The sequence below is a fragment of the Sinohyriopsis cumingii genome, chromosome 5 (assembly GCF_028554795.1).
Source record: "Sinohyriopsis cumingii isolate HCF-2022 chromosome 5, ASM2855479v2, whole genome shotgun sequence".
In the NCBI taxonomy this organism is placed as follows: domain Eukaryota; kingdom Metazoa; phylum Mollusca; class Bivalvia; order Unionida; family Unionidae; genus Sinohyriopsis; species Sinohyriopsis cumingii.
In genome coordinates, this window is record NC_142965.1 from 7938713 (window position 1) to 7956907 (window position 18195).

Here is an 18195-nt window from a genome sequence, read left to right on the forward strand (position 1 = left end):
GACTTTTAACTTTCTTAGAAAATTCGATTTTAAAAAATGATACAAATTTTGATATGAAAATTGAAATTTAGCTTAAATTTTAATGAAAATTTAAAACCTGAAGTTGACAAATTTTGTTCTATGGCAAAGTCTCTTCATTTCTTTGTCATAAACATCAATGGCTTTCCTTATCAGGTGTGAAGCAATTAAACCAGAGCTTGTCAATTAAAGGTAACACCTGAAATCTGGTAGCATCTAAATACGCAAGCTAGGTCTAACCAAGTACATGACATCATTTCCACCCATGAAGGGGAGGAGTCTTCAGATGTTAGGCTTCCGGTAGTATTGAAGAGTTGGTGAAGTTCTCTGAAACCAAGCTAGCATGCCTTCTCCTAGTTATATAAGTGAGAAAGAGAGGGTAATTCTTGTATTTTACATGCAGTTATTGTAACTGAAACCATGAAAGGGTACAAGAAGAGGAAGACAACTTTTTTAAAACCTGGATAGTAGTTAAGTGGGGCGATATAGCGACAATGGGAATTAGCATTAAAAACTACCCTGGGCCTGTATAGCGACTATGTAAATTTAACATTAACCACCCTGGGCCTGTATAGCGACTATGTAAATTTAACATGGACGAAAAATCGTGGGCCTGTATAGCGACAAGGGGAATTAACATGGGGAATATATTTTGGGCCTGTATAGCGACAAGGGGAATTAACATGGGAATAAATTGTGGGCTTGTATAGGGACAATGGGAATAAATCGTGGGCTTGTATAGAGACAAGGGGAAAATTAACATGGGATTTTTAAGAAAGACCTATGAGTGGCCCTGAAAAGGGCCTTGGGTTTCTTCTTCTAACTCCTCCACTTCTTCCACCATCCCCTTATCTTTCCCAAAATTCCTTTCTTCTTCCTCTTCTTCTCCTCCTCTGTTATCCAGTCAGGATGGCCCATCTCTCTAAATTTCTGCTGGATCTTCATCCAGTTGTTATTTAATCTTTCAAACTCTAGTTTCTTCTTATTCTCTTCTTCCTTTCTCTCTTTGCTCCATTTTTCTTTTATCTTCATAACTTCTACTTTCATTACCTCTCTAATTAGTTCTTCTGCTTTTATCAACTGGTTACAACCCCACTTTACGTACCACCAGTCAGTCCAATGAAAGCTATTTTCTAGGAAGCTCCTGACTTCTGTGATATGATCCAAGGCTTCCTTTAAAGTACCTACTCTCACGTAAGGTGGGTCAATGAATCCTCTGATTCTTTCTACTTCTTCCTCAATCATTCCCCCTATTTGATCTTTTGCTACTCCAAGACTCTTCACATTGTTCAGGCTACCTTCAAATCTTCCTTCCTTATTCAATCTTTCTACTACATACATCCCATCCATGATCCAAAAATAGCTATGTCTCAAATCGTTAAATAATTTTGTCACCTCCATCTTCTTTGTTTATTCCTTAGAATGGTGCGAACGACAAATACTGTGGGTTCTTATAGTGAAAGCGCGGACGTGATGGAAAACATCCTCCTAAAACAAAATTGATATTACCTAGATTATCACTTAAAACGCTCGGACGTGAAGGAAAACATCCCCTACTTTTCTCATTTCATATGATCTACTATCCACATACGTGAAGCATCAATAAACAAACCCCTAATCTACTATTTACACGCGCAAAGCATTAAAATTAAACCCCAGATCTACTATCCACACGAACCTACGTCAGCGCTTACAAACACAAACACAAACACTATAAAAAAAAGAGTCAGTGTTTATATTCACACTACTCTACCTACACACACACACACACACACACACACACACACACACACACACACACACACACACACGCATTGGCAAATTGATTACTATTTCTTTTCTAAAGGTTTGGGTAGCCCTGAAAAGGGCTGTTTGTTTTTGAACTCCAGTGACACCTGGATAATGATGGCACCTTCCAGGACTGGCACCACACACACATCTTCTTCCACAGTCTCCTTTTACCTTTTTTCTTGGGAGTGCAGAGGCGGGATAAGTGGCTTCAGAATCCCAATTTTCTGTTTCTGGGATTCTGAAATTTCTTCTCTCCTTTTCCTCCTCTTCTTTTTTTCTTCTTTCCTCATCCTCTTTCATCCTTCCCTCTTCGACAATGGCCTCCGCGGCCAGTTCATTTAGTATGCGCCTGGCATATTCCAGGTGCATCTGGAGTTCTAGCAGTTTCACAATTCTGGTATTCATTGTCTTGTCAACGAATGAACAGGGTAGCTAGACTGCCCAGCGAGCTTCAATTTATAGTGAAAGCGCGGACGTGATGGAAAACATCCCTTAAAACAAAATTGATCTTACCTAGATCACGACCAAACAACGCGCGGACCTAAAAGAAACACTCACTCACTTTTTTATACTGCCCATCACTATTCTAAAACATTTTATTAAACAAATAATATACTATTCACATACGCAAAGCAATCCAATCCAACCCCAAATCTACTCTCCCCACACTTCAAACAGCCAAAAACATGATCTTAATCTACTATCCACACCAACGTACGTGAGCACTTACAAACACACAATCCTATACACAAACACATGCACTCACACTATAAAAAAGAGTCAGTGTTTATATTCACACTACTCTACCTACACACATGGGCAAATCGATAGTTATTTCTTTTCTAGAGTATTGGGTAGCCCTGAAAAGGGCTGTTTTTTTTTGTTTGCTATGGCAATCTTTTAGTTTCTAAGAATGCGACTTCCTCTGAGGATAGACTTTCTGACGATAGGTCTGCTTCTTCGGAAAGAGAAGAAGAACTCTTTGGTGTCGATACGACAATCGACAAAGCCTCTGTCAGGTTCAGGTTCCTGCTGCTGCTGTTGTTGTTGCTGCTGTCTCTGAAGTCTGTACTTCTCTGTCCATTCCTCTTTCTCCCTGTTCACTTCTTCTCTGAAGAGCTCTTCTATCAGGTCTTCAGTGACTTTTAACATTCTCACATTCTCTATCTCTTCTGGCTTCGGTATCAGACTGTGTCTGACCCTATGCAAATTCACGTAGGCTTCGTTTAGCTTAGCTAGTTTGGAGCACATCTTCGTAGGAGGATGAGTCGACAATGGATGGTTATTCTGGAAACTACCCCGGTTCTTAAAGTCAAAGCGCGGACGTGAAGGAAAACATCCCTTTACGGTTTTCGAGCCGCAACGTTCAGTGAGTGTCATGAGAGGGATAGTAAGAAGTCAAAGAGCATGAATCAACATTCTTATTGCCAAACAAAAGACAAAGGCATTTTTTTTTCAAAACACAACATTTTTTATTCAAAATCACTTAACACTAACCAACAACTCTAACATTTTTAACAATAATCCAACAATATAACATCAAACATTTTTTTTCAATTAACACTCTACTTTAAACAGGGCTGACAACGTTGTGAATGAAATTGTGATTTCCACTGTTGGAAGTCATTAGGCCATTGATGGACACTACGTTTCCTAGCTTGAGACAAAAGATAAGCATAATGGTCACAAAACCATTGATCTACTTTCACATCGTTTCTAGAAGAAGAACGAGGATCAAAATGAGTCACTAAATGTTCTAAGGAATAGCCCAGGCTGCGATGATGCAGAAAATACACACAATATTGTCCACACACCAAGGAATCTGTGCCTTGTAATTTCACATTATTGAATCGAGTGGTCTGAGCATTTCTTCTCATAAAGTCGATGATATCGTCTTCCAAAGGAGGCAATCCGTACGAATCGAAATATTCCACACATCCTTCTTGAGGAAAGTAAACGGCTACCCAGTGGGTTCCTGGGAGATGACAACTAAATGCACGCTTAATAATTGCAACTGTTTTGATGGGTACAAGACAATATAGCCTAGGTTTTGATGGGTACAAGACAATATAGCCCAGGGTTTGATGGGTACAAGACAATATAGCCTAGGTTTTGATGGGTACAAGACAATATAGCCCAGGTTTTGATGGGTACAAGACAATATAGCCCAGGTTTTGATGGGTACAAGACAATATAGCCCAGGTTTTGATGGGTACAAGACAATATAGCCCAGGTTTTGATGGGTACAAGACAATATAGCCTAGGTTTTGAATGAATTCTCCCTCAATTGACCCGTACCTAAAGGACGAATCACGCATCATAGAATCAGGAATTTGTCTCTTCTCGAAGGTCTAAAGAAGATACGTATCCATAGGGAACATATGCCCCCAGTGCCCACAAGCCAACTTAAACGTGCTGAATACTGACTAAATGTATGCATGTATATATATATATATATATATATATATATATATATATATATATATATATATATATATATATATATACATTCAGACGAACACAATACAATTGATAAAAGGCATAATACACCCTTTCCATGTTTGTTAGTCCCATATTTCTTAGTCCTCTGTATTAGTACTGGTGACTAAGATTATCAACCAATCAGTCTCAATTATATGCACCCTTAGTCAAGATAACAGATACATTCTGTTTTCAAGTAAGTTAACCTTGCAGTGAATAAAATTGCAAAACGTTTAAAATTAAATAAAACTAAAGGAGGGGATCATATTCCTATTAAACTGTTAAAAGCTGGGGCACCAGTCCTTGCGGGACATTTTACATAATCTAATATACAAAACTACACACTCAAATATTTTTCCCGATTGTAAAGAAACAAAAACTCAAGTAGAATCGATTTTAATAAAGAGCAATCCTCTTGATACAAATAGTTATATAGCGGTCGTCATTTTACTCATCCTATCCAAACTGTTTGAGACATTATTTGAAACTCAGCTTAATATTTAGAACATTTTTAGCAAACATTTGGGAGGGTTTTATCAAGATCATGAATTCCAGACCACGTGTTACGTGTGCTTGAGTACTGGAAGATGGCTCTTGATGAAAATATATGTAGTTGCAGTCCTGGTGGACTTATCCAAAGCTTTTGAATGTCGTCCAGATGATATTCTGATTTGCAAGTTAAAGGCTTAAGGCTTGATACGTGACTCGGTAGGGATATTACTGAGTTGTATGTCGAATCGTAAGCAGCAAATTAAGTTACAGGATGTTCTGAATAGTTGGTCTGAAATTCAAAAAAGCGTTCAACAGGGATAGATCCTTAGACCATTTTTTAAAATGGTTTTGCTAACGATATCGTCTCTAATATTAGATATGACTCTTTATATAGCATTGCCAGAATAATAATAATAATAATAATAATAATAATAATAATATTATTATTATTATTATAACATATTATTATTAGTGTTAATTATTATTATAATAAAGTATCATTATTATTATTATTTGGCATATTTAGACAGCTCATTATAGTTTTGATTTTTTAAGAACGTATTTATCATTCTATCTCGAATCTCCGACATGACTTGTATCTCTGAGTCTCGCTCTCCCAAAATTCTCCGCTACCGGTAATGTCAGACAAAAAAGCCGAGATCTACTTGCTGGTCCAGGTCCCCAAGATAATTGTAGGAAGCTGAAAACGAACTGTGGAAATCTAGTTTGTAACTAGGATCAGCGCTTGCCACTCTCATTGATTCTTCGTCAAAGGCAAAATTACGAAACATATACAAATACTTAAAAACAAATGGTACTTTAAATTTACAAACATTTATAAGATAATGAATGTGACAGAAATCTACAAAAGAGCAACAAAAGTGCCATCGTTTTCTCCGTATAAAACGACGTATTAATATATTATATCCCGGATTGTCCCTTTATTACCCAATAACACTAAAATTAAAACCTACAAAACAAGAAGTTGCGAGAGAGAGAGAGAGAGAGAGAGAGAGAGAGAGATGCACGACCATCAAATGTGTTGACATATCAACAGCTTGGAATTAAAGTCTCTTGTATTTTCTTGATATCAGCGTGTCCATCATAGGTATTAATTAATATCGAATTTGCTGCTAGCATACTATTATTAATCTGGAATTATTTCCCTTTCAAGTGATGTGTTTCAAAGACTACTGATTCAAAATTTCTCAGCACGCTTCTTTAAGTCTAGCACGGACCTCACATGATATGTTCTTGGTAATCCCAAAAGAGGGTTTAAAACAAGTAATATATAATACAAAACGAATGTTTTAGAGCTGCATTCCTTCCCAATATCAGTTTGAACCGTATAGAACAAGATGTTTTGATGTTGTTACAACTCAAAACTGTTCCAAATGATTTCCCTACCAGGTATTATTACACTGATTGGGAACGTCGACTCTAATTGCCTCCTATAGCATTCCCTAAGAAAGTCACAGATAGCTTTCCTTTGATTTGTCCAGGGGATTAGCTACCAAGCGAAGAATTTGCACTGAATAGAAGGTAGCATTAACGCATAAAACGAATACCAATTGTTTATTGAATGTATCCTTGGCTTGTGTGTTTGATAGCAACAGCAACCAGGTGTGACTCGTCTGTTCCATAAAGGTAATTTGTACGAGAAATATTTAGTCATTTCCTTCAAATACAACTATTTCCTGTAAATTCAACAGTACATAAGCTGCCCTTGTATAGGTATATCCAAGCTAATGCCTATTAAGTGCATACTATTGGTGTATCAGAACGTATAGACCTGTTTCCTAGCGGTTAGAGCGTCCGCTTGGGATGATACTAACAACTGCCTCGCTAGGCGCTCAGCATTAAGAGGTTAGTTTTAGGACTGGTCGGCCTGGTGTCAGGATAATGCGCATGGGTGGGACGTAATGCTGCATGTCTGCGGCATGATACCTCAGTGCTAGACATCACTATAAACTGCTACACTGCGGACATCATAGTGATATGACTGACAAATTGTTAACGGTACGTTAAAAATCCATCACACACACACATACACACATACACACACACACACGCGCGCGCGCACACACACACGGCTGGACCATGCATAAAATGAATGGAACATACAAGAAACTTAATTAGTATGGTAATGCTGTAAATAGCATAAACGGAAGAATCCACGGTGTTCACACTGTTTTGATATTAAGCATCATAGATGAATTCATACCTAATCATTCTATGTATGTAAGCGAAATAAGTAAATCCGTTATTATGATACCAATTTTAAAAGTAACGCTGATTTTTTTTAGGTTACGATGCATATGTGTTAGAAAAGAAATCTTTCTTGAAAAATACAACTACTATACACATTTCTGTGCCAAAAAATTTGCGTAGCTTTGAATTTATTTCAACCTTTATTTGGATGCAACAGAAATTGATAATATAGTTGGAACCTTTAGGTGTTTTCATTACCCCTGGGTTAATGCTACATTAGTAATGGTACCTATACGGGTGGTTAAATGTTTCCACTTAAATGAGTCAATATTAATTTCTTCAGGCAATGCCACCATAACTGGCTTGTTTTGGCAATAGTAATATATGCAGAGATTTATTAGTGATTGTCTATAGAAATGAGTTTGATTTGTCTAATGAAAATGGCACAAACAAAGCCCATATTTTTCTCCTGGCTATGTCCACTGCGAGGAATATAGTAACGTTCTGTTGTTAAAGCATCAGCCTCTGCAGTTCTTAATTCTCAGCAGTTTAAATGTGTATTAACGATTCGAAATCAATATAAAACTGGGGTTTGACACTATAAATCAATGTTAATGTTAAGGCAGTTAAAAAGCTATGCAATTTTGTATTTTGAAATAGTTCTTGGATCTAAAAATATTTCCTAATTCTCCTTTTATGTATATACAATCTATATTGTGCTCTTGACTTTTGTCCGCGATTGAGGGTATCGTTTGTCCTACCCGACCATTGTCATGTTACGTCTACCTGATGTCATGATTATAAGTAGTAAACAAGATGTTCGCTAAGATTAGGGTTTACGGTCTGACCTTGTTTGCGAACATGAAATCATCAACTTTGCAGAACATTATTTTGTGTCGTGGGTCCGATGGCGGTTCGTGTAAAAAAAGTGTTTTGATAAACAGGGTTCTCATTCCTGTTTCATAACAATCTTTGGGAATCTATGGCCAAAGGTTTGATTTGTGATTGGGGAGGAATCATTTCTTTAAATATTCACTGGAATTATAAAGTGATCAATGATTTTTTGGACCAAACCTGCTTTGGAATTCTTGTTAATTTATTTAAGCACATTATGGATTATATCATTTTGATACATGAAGGCTACTGGTACATCAACACATTCAAGAATGATGGAACCCATTCGAAACATTCTAATATTTTGAATTTGCGATATAACATTTAGGATTCATTTGGGATTGATTCACAATACTGTGGATTTTGAATTTTTACTTTGTATTTTAGGGAACTAAATTATTTGTTGAACCATACAAAACTTGTTGATTTCTCTTCATTCTATTACCTAGTTCAAGACCATTGAGTCTTAATACCCCTTAGGCGCACACCAGTGATACACTTTCTTGAAACACGTTTATTGAGAGATAAGAAATACAATTTTTAACACTTTTGTGGCTATCTCACTTTAATAGGAACGATCGGTCTAGCGATTTCGGCAAAATATTTTGAAAATCTATGACCAGGGATTTTTTTGTGTTCTGATTTAATTTAAGGGGAATTATTTCTGTTAACATTCACGGGAATTATAAAGTGCTCAATGAATTTTCGGACTCAAACTGATTTGGAATTCTTGTGAATTCATTAAAACACGTTCAAGATTGTTGGATTTCATTTGGAACATTCTTAACGTTTGGATTTTCGATACAAGATTTAGAGTTTATTTGGGATTGATTTCACAATACCGTGTATTTTGAATTTTCACTTTTTATTTTAAGGAACTGAATTGTTTGTTGAATCATTCGAAGCTTGTTGATTTCTCTTTATTCTGTTACCTAGTTTAAGACCCTAGAGTCGTAATACCTCTTACGTGTACAAAATGTGTCATGCATCCTACAGAAAACATTAGTTATGCCTTAACAGAAAATACAACGCTTTTTGGGGTTCAACTACATGGCTTCTGCGTAGGATGACAACGCAAACATAAATGATTCGGTCGGTCCCAGAATGTTCATTTGCAATAAAGAACATTCCATTCGTTTCATTCAAATGCAGATATATGCGGAACAAAACACACAACGTACAATGACCTCTGCATTCACCGCAACCACATTAGTGTCACAACTGCACCGTGGTCTTGGTGCATCATGTCTTATGAATAATGTACTGGTTTTGACACAATAAAATGAAAATAAAATGTAGAAATTTTATAAGGACTATTATGACTCTAGGGCCATAAAGTAAGTAACAAAATGAAGCAAAATCAATATATTTTGTCAACCTTAAAAAATACTTTAATTATAAAAGATATAAATGAATATATGAAAGGAACTTATAGTATTTTGAAGTGAATCCAAAATAATCGTGAAACAGTTATGTTGAAGTCCAAAGGAATGAAAGGTTCCGTATGAATTTCATAATCGGAAATGTGATGGTTCTCCAAGAATAATGATGTCAGAAAGGCTTTGCCCAAAACTTCTTTGAATAATTTTTAATTGTACTTAATACTAGTATAGTACAAAAACTAAACACACTAAACAGTCCAAACAAATGGCTTTCCTCTATTTTATATATATATATATATATATATATATATATATATATATATATATATATATATATATATATATATGTATATATATATATATATATATATATATATATATATATATATATATATATATATATATATATATATATATATATATATATATATATATATATATATATATATATATATATATATATATATATAACAACATGAAGCACGTCTGCAGACTTGATTTTACAGTGGAAACACAGAAATAAGGACGACCACAAAATAGGAATGAAATCTGATTGCTCAGTTCTCTCCTTGGATACACATTGGAAGCGTCTCTTACAACTATTATGTCGCAATATATTCCATTTGACAGATCGTATTACTCAGTGTAATGTTTGAAAATTCCTGTTTATGCGACCTTATTTATGTAGTGGGAATTAACGTAATCCTTCCAAGGTACAACATGACCGACCTGTACAATGGGAAAAAGGCTGAATCTAGGAAACATGTTTATTAATAATCCTGTTATGAGTAGATGTACGTAAGCATGTATTTATCTATCCTATGCAGTCAGGAATAAAAATTAAACACATTAGACAAAACCATGTACCTGGAGTAACAAAAATGTAGATATTCATAAAAAGGACCTTTCGAAAAGTATTATTGCCATTTCAACACTGAATTCTACCGAGATTGTCCAGTTCAGCATTATGATTTTCTTGTAGAAACCCAATGTGTTTCTGACAAAAGTCTATGATTGCTCAGCAATATGTTTTGTATTACTAAAAAAAGCTTACTTTGAGAAAAATGTTTTAGGTTGAAAAATAAAGGGAACGTTTGGAGTGTTTATAAAGCTATCCTCGATCTTGATCGGGGAAATGATTTTTTATGTACTACATGATTAATGGCTGACACGATACTATAGTGATGTAAAATAATTGGCGAATATTTGCAAGAGTACATGGGACCAATTTGTTTCCAATGAAACATTGTTTCCAGAGGTGTACGAAATAATGCTTCAAACAAATCACCCTATGCTTACATTCTCAACTATTCAGTACATAAGGTATACACAGAATAGTTTTACAATGCATTTCTTTTATTTTTTATGTTATAAAAAAAAAAAAAAAAAAGAAAACATGTGTACTCAGAGAGCCAGCGTAATTCCGAAGTTCAATTACGAGTGATTTAACGAAACCGAAAGGCTCAAAGCAGGTAATAATGATTTAGATCACGCAAAACTAATCCATATTTTCTCTTAATGATACTCGGACGGCGATAGTGGTTACCTTTATCTCTGTAAATTCACGGGCTGTATTTAGGTAGGATTGTTTAGAGTTTCATACAACACTTTAAATATTTTCCCACTTCGTGGAGATCGCTGTAAGCATGCATGAAGAATAACGTTTCGGAAATCACCGTTTTTAGTTGTCATTCTAATGCTTCTGCCTGAATTCAACCCCATCCGTCCCCCCTCCCAGAGATTCGCTTTGTTCTTTCGTCTTATCTCTTATCTACATTTATTTCAAGTAGTTATTGTTCTTACTGAGCAATACAATAATGACAGACGATCAATTTTGTCTTAGCTTTCGCGTTGAAACACAACCTTAGATTAGTCTAATCTACAACTTATGGATTTGACAACTTCATTTGCATATGACAGAGTCCTTATGGATATGTATATAAATAATGCGTCTAAGAAATAAAGTCAAAACAACGGTTCTGTTTCCTTTCATCAACGCATATAATCTGATTGAGTTATGACCTGGCTGGGCAATCAATTCGTCTAGATGGTTTCAGCCTATTTAGTAAATGTTAATTTGTTTTCTGTTATCTTCATATCACGCAAGTTTATAATACCTTTTCCTTGAAACTGTTTACGGCCAAGCCTGGATCCGTTGTTGTCTGCTTTCCTTAAACTCAGGCTCTGTATCAAAGAACATGACAGCAGAAGGTGAGATATCTTAGGTGAGGAATTTAGGAAACATAAGTAAACATCTACATGATCATTTTCACTTCCTGGACCTCAGAGGTAAATGGTAAAGGTAGAAATGTATACCAAACATAATCCAGTTGTATAACATATAATGCCGCAACATTGCCCCATGCTAGTTCTTGATCTTGTTTTACAACACCATTTTGATATATCCGTGAGGGGTACTTAAATAATTTAATCCTCAGTGCTTTTGTGTCATTATTAATAAGATGCTTAAATGATAGCTTCTACTTTTTGTTTTGCATGTCAAAACTGTGTTTTCAAACTTCATGTAGTTTTCATGTTTCATGATTTGTTGGTCAACATTCAGCTATTATTTGGGGAGCCATATTTATCGTCTGGTTTTTAATTGAAAGATGAAATCTATTAAAAAGAGCGTATATACATTACAGAAAAATACAACACAATATGATGCAATAGTTGTTTGATTGTTTCAATACTGTATCTGGAACATGAATCTGTGGTTGTTGTCTTTCACTAAAATAAACATTTTAGTCAGCATGTATTTTAATTTATAATTGAAGTTACATAGATTCTAATCAATGTGTCAAAATTATGTACCTTAATTTTTCCATCGTTGATAATTTACTTCACTTTAGCAGAATTTGTTGTATAGTTTTCTGAAAATCTGTTATAGGTTTCTCTGTTTCTAAATACAGTATTAATGGTTCTAAATGTTATAGCTACAAGAATGTTTACAGTAAAATGATACTTTCTAATCAAAGGATCACTAAAGTCACGATATTTGCAAAATAGCTGCTCTATTTCTCATGATTGTTTCTGTTTATGTCTTTTTTTGTGTATTATACTTTATCTCGTTTCACATGAGCAGTCTCGGAGATGTTAATATTTTGCATCTTTCCACATATGATTATCTTTTTTATAACTTAGCTATACCAAAAGATGTTTTCTTCTATTCTAAATAACCTTATTTGTAATTTTCGGTCTTCATAACTGTATTTGCGATACATCTTTCTCACTCAATTCTTGTTAAACAGTTAACGTGTTTTTCGAGTTTACCTTGTGTTATTTGTATTTAATTTGCATTGTTTATTTGTTATTTTTTACAATTTCTTTTTATTTCATTGATATTGTAATGAAACATCGTATAATAGACTTAACATTGTCGAAAATCAAGTTTATTTTCTATTTTAACTGAATTATATATTTTTTAATTTTTCTAATTTATTATGTAAACAATTAATGCATAATTAAAATGTTCTCTATTTGTATGGATTTATTAACAGCATCACTGTAAATCGAATTAAATATGTTTAGTTGGGTCTTGGTCTAGGTTATTATGATTCCCATACAATCTACCTGCTGTACATGACATTATCCAAGTTATATGTTATAATTTAACAACAGACTTCTAAATACACCTAACAATTTTTGGTAATCATTACGAACGTTCTAGAAGGTTAGTTTACTTTATGTAATGGTGTTCTTGTTAGAAAATGCTAATTGTGACCTGAGGTCAAGCAGAAGACAATATAATCTTGTTTCTGGGAAAAACTATTGATCCGTGCTAAAGATCTAGCAGAATCTATTGGTATTATTGTTGTGTTCAGTGTTCATATGGGCTGGAATCTATTTCTTCAAATTATTTAATTCAGTGATTGTTTTCTCTAGAAATACAGACTGCTCACGCAAAATAATATTCTTGGACAGAGACATACACTAGGATTTATTGTGAATTCAATCCTGGAACTATATTGCTGTGTTTCAACATGCAAGGGATAACAGAGGCACCAATACTTCAGCCTTGGGCATAATTTTGATTCCTACAAACGTTTGTTCGGAACTTTAATTTATTAGGAGTTGCATTTGCAATCCCATAATTATTTTGGGATTTAATTCGCAATACCAAAAGTTTTTTTTTCCATTTTCACGTTGTATTATTGGGAAATAAATTTTTCAAAAGCTTCTTATGTTAAGAGCACAGACTCGTAACACTTGTCAATTAATATCCCTGAAATACCGATATTTGTATAATTTCAGTACATGTGATTGGAATCAATATTATTCACATTTTTAGTTTCCTTGACATTGAATTCAGAAATTTAATCATCTTCACAAATATTCCAGTTACAGAAATGTTATTTTCTTATCAACGTAAAATCATAATGTTTACGAATATCACATTTTGCTTTCCTAATGTTGCTTAAAATATATGCAGAAAGGACGTTAAGCACATTTTTATGTCTCAATAAATATTTTCAGTTTAAAATGATTTTAGTCATCTTTGCTGTACTTGTTTAGTTTCGCTTTTGCTGACACATGTCTCTCTCAAGCACACGCACAATCAAGCAAACATTCGATTAGTTTTACTTCCGTAACTGTAACCTGATACCTGTTACAACAATGAGGACTACCACTAGTTTTACTTCCGTAACTGTAACCTGATACCTGTTACGACAATGACTACTACCACTAGTTTTACTTCCGTAACTGTAACCTGATACCTGTTACGACAATGACGATTACCACTAGTTTTAGTCCCGAAACTGCAACTTGATACTTGTTACAACAATGACTACCACCCGTACTTATGTCTAATGCTTCATTAATCTTGTGATTCAGTTGCTGGCTCATGTAACCTGTCAGTATCTTTATCTTATTGACACCCCCATTTTTTCTAGCTTCTCTTTCTCTCAAAATTTTGTAAGACATGAACCTCCACTCTATTAGTGTTGCTGTCTACAACTTCAAATTAATAAATGACTTAACTCTAACATCTATCTACACTAATGAGTAATACTTAATTTACCGGATCAGTCACAATAAGTCAGGTGCAGTATGCATATAAATAATATGGTAAACAAATTATTAATTCCTGTTTTAGGTTCAGTCTGTGAAATAATTTACTGCGTTCAGAATTTGAGAGTAATTATTTATTTAAATTATTCATTGGAATTACAAAGTGCTTATGGACTTTGTGTACGAAAACACTATTTTGGAATTTGTGAGGACTGATTCAAAGACATTCTGGATTATATCAGTGTCATACCCTTTTTTTAAGACTACTAGTACATCGGCAAATTAAAACTATTGGTACATAAACACATTCGTGACTTTTGGAATTCATTCGGAGCATTATATAGGTTTTGGATTTGTGATAGGAATTTATAATTATTTGGTATTTAATTCACAGTATGTAAGTTCCTTTTAAAATTTCACTTGCAGTATGGGGAAAGAAATCATTTCTTGAATTTTATTCAACGTGTTGTTTCGCTTTCTTCCTAAAACATAGTATTGACCATTGCGTCTTAACATTATACATTAGTGGATTTTATTTCTGGGTTCAGAATCTCGTCTAATTTTACGGTCCTGCATGTACAGCTGAATTCGTCTGACCGAAATAAACGTTTGAAAACAATTATTCTTTAGAACTTCTCTCTGACAATCTCTACACAAAACTGATTGTCATACACGTATGTATTGAGTTATTTGTTTTAAATATGAAGGTACTACAAGTGTAATAGCTTTTAAAAACAAAATACACATCCAATAGGTTACAATATAGCATCAGAAAACTACAATGAGTTTGTTAAAAGACCATTTTAGTATATTGCCCCAATCATTTTAATTTATTTTTTGGACAGAACATGGAGTTCCGGTCCACCAAAACCATTCGGAAGATAAGAATGTTATCGTTTCGCTTTAATTTAATTCGGCTACATAATCAGTCTGTCTTTCTTTTTATAGTTATTCTGATAGGCTTTGATCATCCATTCTCAGGGATATTGCACAGATCTCCGTGTCAACTGTCTGGTAAAGATTTTTTAAACTGGCATTCTTTAAACGTTAAATCGGCTTTATATATCTCTTTTAGGAAATAAGGTTTCAGTTTTGTTGTCCGCCACATCCACCCTTTTGCTCATCTCAAGGCCCATGTCAACGACCATCTCAAGGACCATGTCAACGACCATCGCAAGGACCATGTCGAACTACGAATCTGACTTTACTTCAATGTTTCTCTGTTTCGCATCAAAATGTAGATGATTTAACATTTCATGTTAAATCATATAATTGCTGATCGTGGTCACATGATTACGTCTTGATATAAGCAACTACCCCTGACTTGAAAAATTCACAGTAATTGCAATTTGAAATCGAGATTTCCTTTCATGGATCTCTACGAATATTATTTATCGTACTTGTTGCAAATAGCAAAATAAAAAGTCAAATTATAAATTAAAAATTTTTCTTCAAAGATCTGTTGGACCCAAGTGGTAACTAATTCTTTCCTGTGACCATGTGTTTAACATCACAGTTGATGTCAAATTTTCATGCAAGCGAACAACAGAGTGCAACGTCTTTATTCAGTGTGGATTCGATATTTGTGTGAATTTCTATTTTCTTCTTTCATTGGAAAGCAGTTTTGATTGTATATATATTAACGCAATTGGAAAACAACTTATAGATTATATATATATATATATATATATATATATATATATATATATATATATATATATATATATATATATATATATATATATATATATATATATATATATATATATATATATATAAAGCTTGCAAATTATATCAGTAGTTTTAGTCTGCTTCATTTGTGTCAGTCGTATGAGCTTTCAAAAGATGAATGTATGCCAAAATCGATTCCCCAATAATCTGCTTTAAATGTGATGTCTCCTATAATCCACTTTAAATGCGATGTCCCCGGCGGTCTTTTGAATTTTTTTGTTGTTCAAGAATTATATTTAATCGGCAAATACAAACGTTTCTGGTATCACGGATTGATTGTACTACATGTGCAAGTTACCTTATATCAATCAATAATCATAATGATATTCCCTTTCTCATGCGTTCCTTCTTATGCTAATTAAAATTCTAATAGGTTTGGAACTTTTCAATTTAAGCCGTTAATTTGTATGGTGGATATTCATAAATGTCATTATAGCTAGGAGATTTTATCCTTACTTGTAAATGAATAATCCTAATCAGGTATTAATTCTTGGCCTGTATTTTCAGAAGATGAAAATTTTTATACTGTGGCTTTGACGACTGCAATTTCCGATATCAGTTAATCAGTTTGCAAAGATACGTTTCTGTGACGATGTAGAATAACCATGATCCTTATACACTAATGCCTTTTATTCAAATAACAATAATATTTGTTAATGTATATGGTGTGTATTTATTTGCATCTCTTTCTGAACCGAGGTTTTCATACGTATAGAGAGCGATACGATTAACATTAGAATGTTACGTTTAGTGTATAGAAGTAAGTTTCAAAGTTTCGTTCTGGAAAATCTAGGAATCTAGTGCATCTGGACAAAAATATTGTTTTTACCAAAGTTTGAGTCTAGTTATCAGCCAATGTGGGTACGTGAGAAAGCTTTCCAGTAGCTTCTCGTGGGTGGGTGGTTCTTTCCGGGGTTTTCTCGGGTTCGTCAAACACCATTTTTACTGGCCGCCATGAATAGCCTATTTTGTGCTGAAAAGTGGCGTTAAACTCTATAACAACATCAAGAACTATTTTGCCAAATATAGTTTCCGTAATAATTACATTATTACAGTCCTGAAGTTGAGGAAAGTGCATATAAAACATCATATAAAGTGTCTAAATTTCTTGTAATAGATCATCTAACTAGGTTTTCAGTTTCTTGCATTATGTCAGAATATTCAAGTATACAGAAATAATATTCCATACAGAAATAGTATTCCATTATCCAGAAATAATATTCCATTATACAGAAATAATATTCCATTATACAGAAATAATATTCCAATATACAGAAATAATATTCCATTAGAAGTTATCAAGATCCAGATTATGAGCCACTTAATCATTTCCGTCCTTTAAACCGGTTATTCACTTTCCATCAATTTTAAACTTTTATAAACTTCCATGTGATGATCCGCCAATTTATATTTGAAAAATTGTTATCGAAATTCCTAGGCGAAAATTTATCAAAATCCACTGTCCAGTACGTACATTTCGTCAATATTCCGTTTGCAAACCCTATGCCTCTGGTCTTCTAAATTTTATGGAAAACAAACTGAGCGATTAATCATATACATTAAAAAGAAAACATGTGCCATTAATCTTAAAATATTATGAACAAAATCAAGGGCAATCGTTATCAAATCAGAACAAAGCCTGGGCTAACGTTCTTCAAACTTCTATGAAAATAATCATGCGCCAATAGACTTGAGAACTGTATGCCTCGCCCCCCTCCCCCGACCCCCGCTCGGTCTTCTGACTTTTATTAAAACGCTGAATAAGTATATATTTTATATTCGAAACAAATGCATTTTAGATTCTTTTTCATTCGTTTTTATATTAGGGAATGAAGACATTTGGTCTTTTACTGTATCGTTTTATAATGAATCCATACAAACAAAACCTAAATATTAATAGAATATATTTAGAATTTGCCAAAAAAATAAAATAAAATGGGAACTACTTTATTATATTCAGTGATATAATAAGCTACATTTGGCATGTCCATTGCTCAGTTTAATAACTGTTTTGACTGGAAAAGATGTACAACCTAAATGTTGCAGTATTAATTTATCGATTTTCTACCCTTTTGTCGTTACTTCATGGTAAAGTAACATACTAATTGTACTAATTTATCCATTACTAAGATCCAAACTGTTAGGCAGAGTTTATATCAAATATGCAGCCTGACCAGGTCAT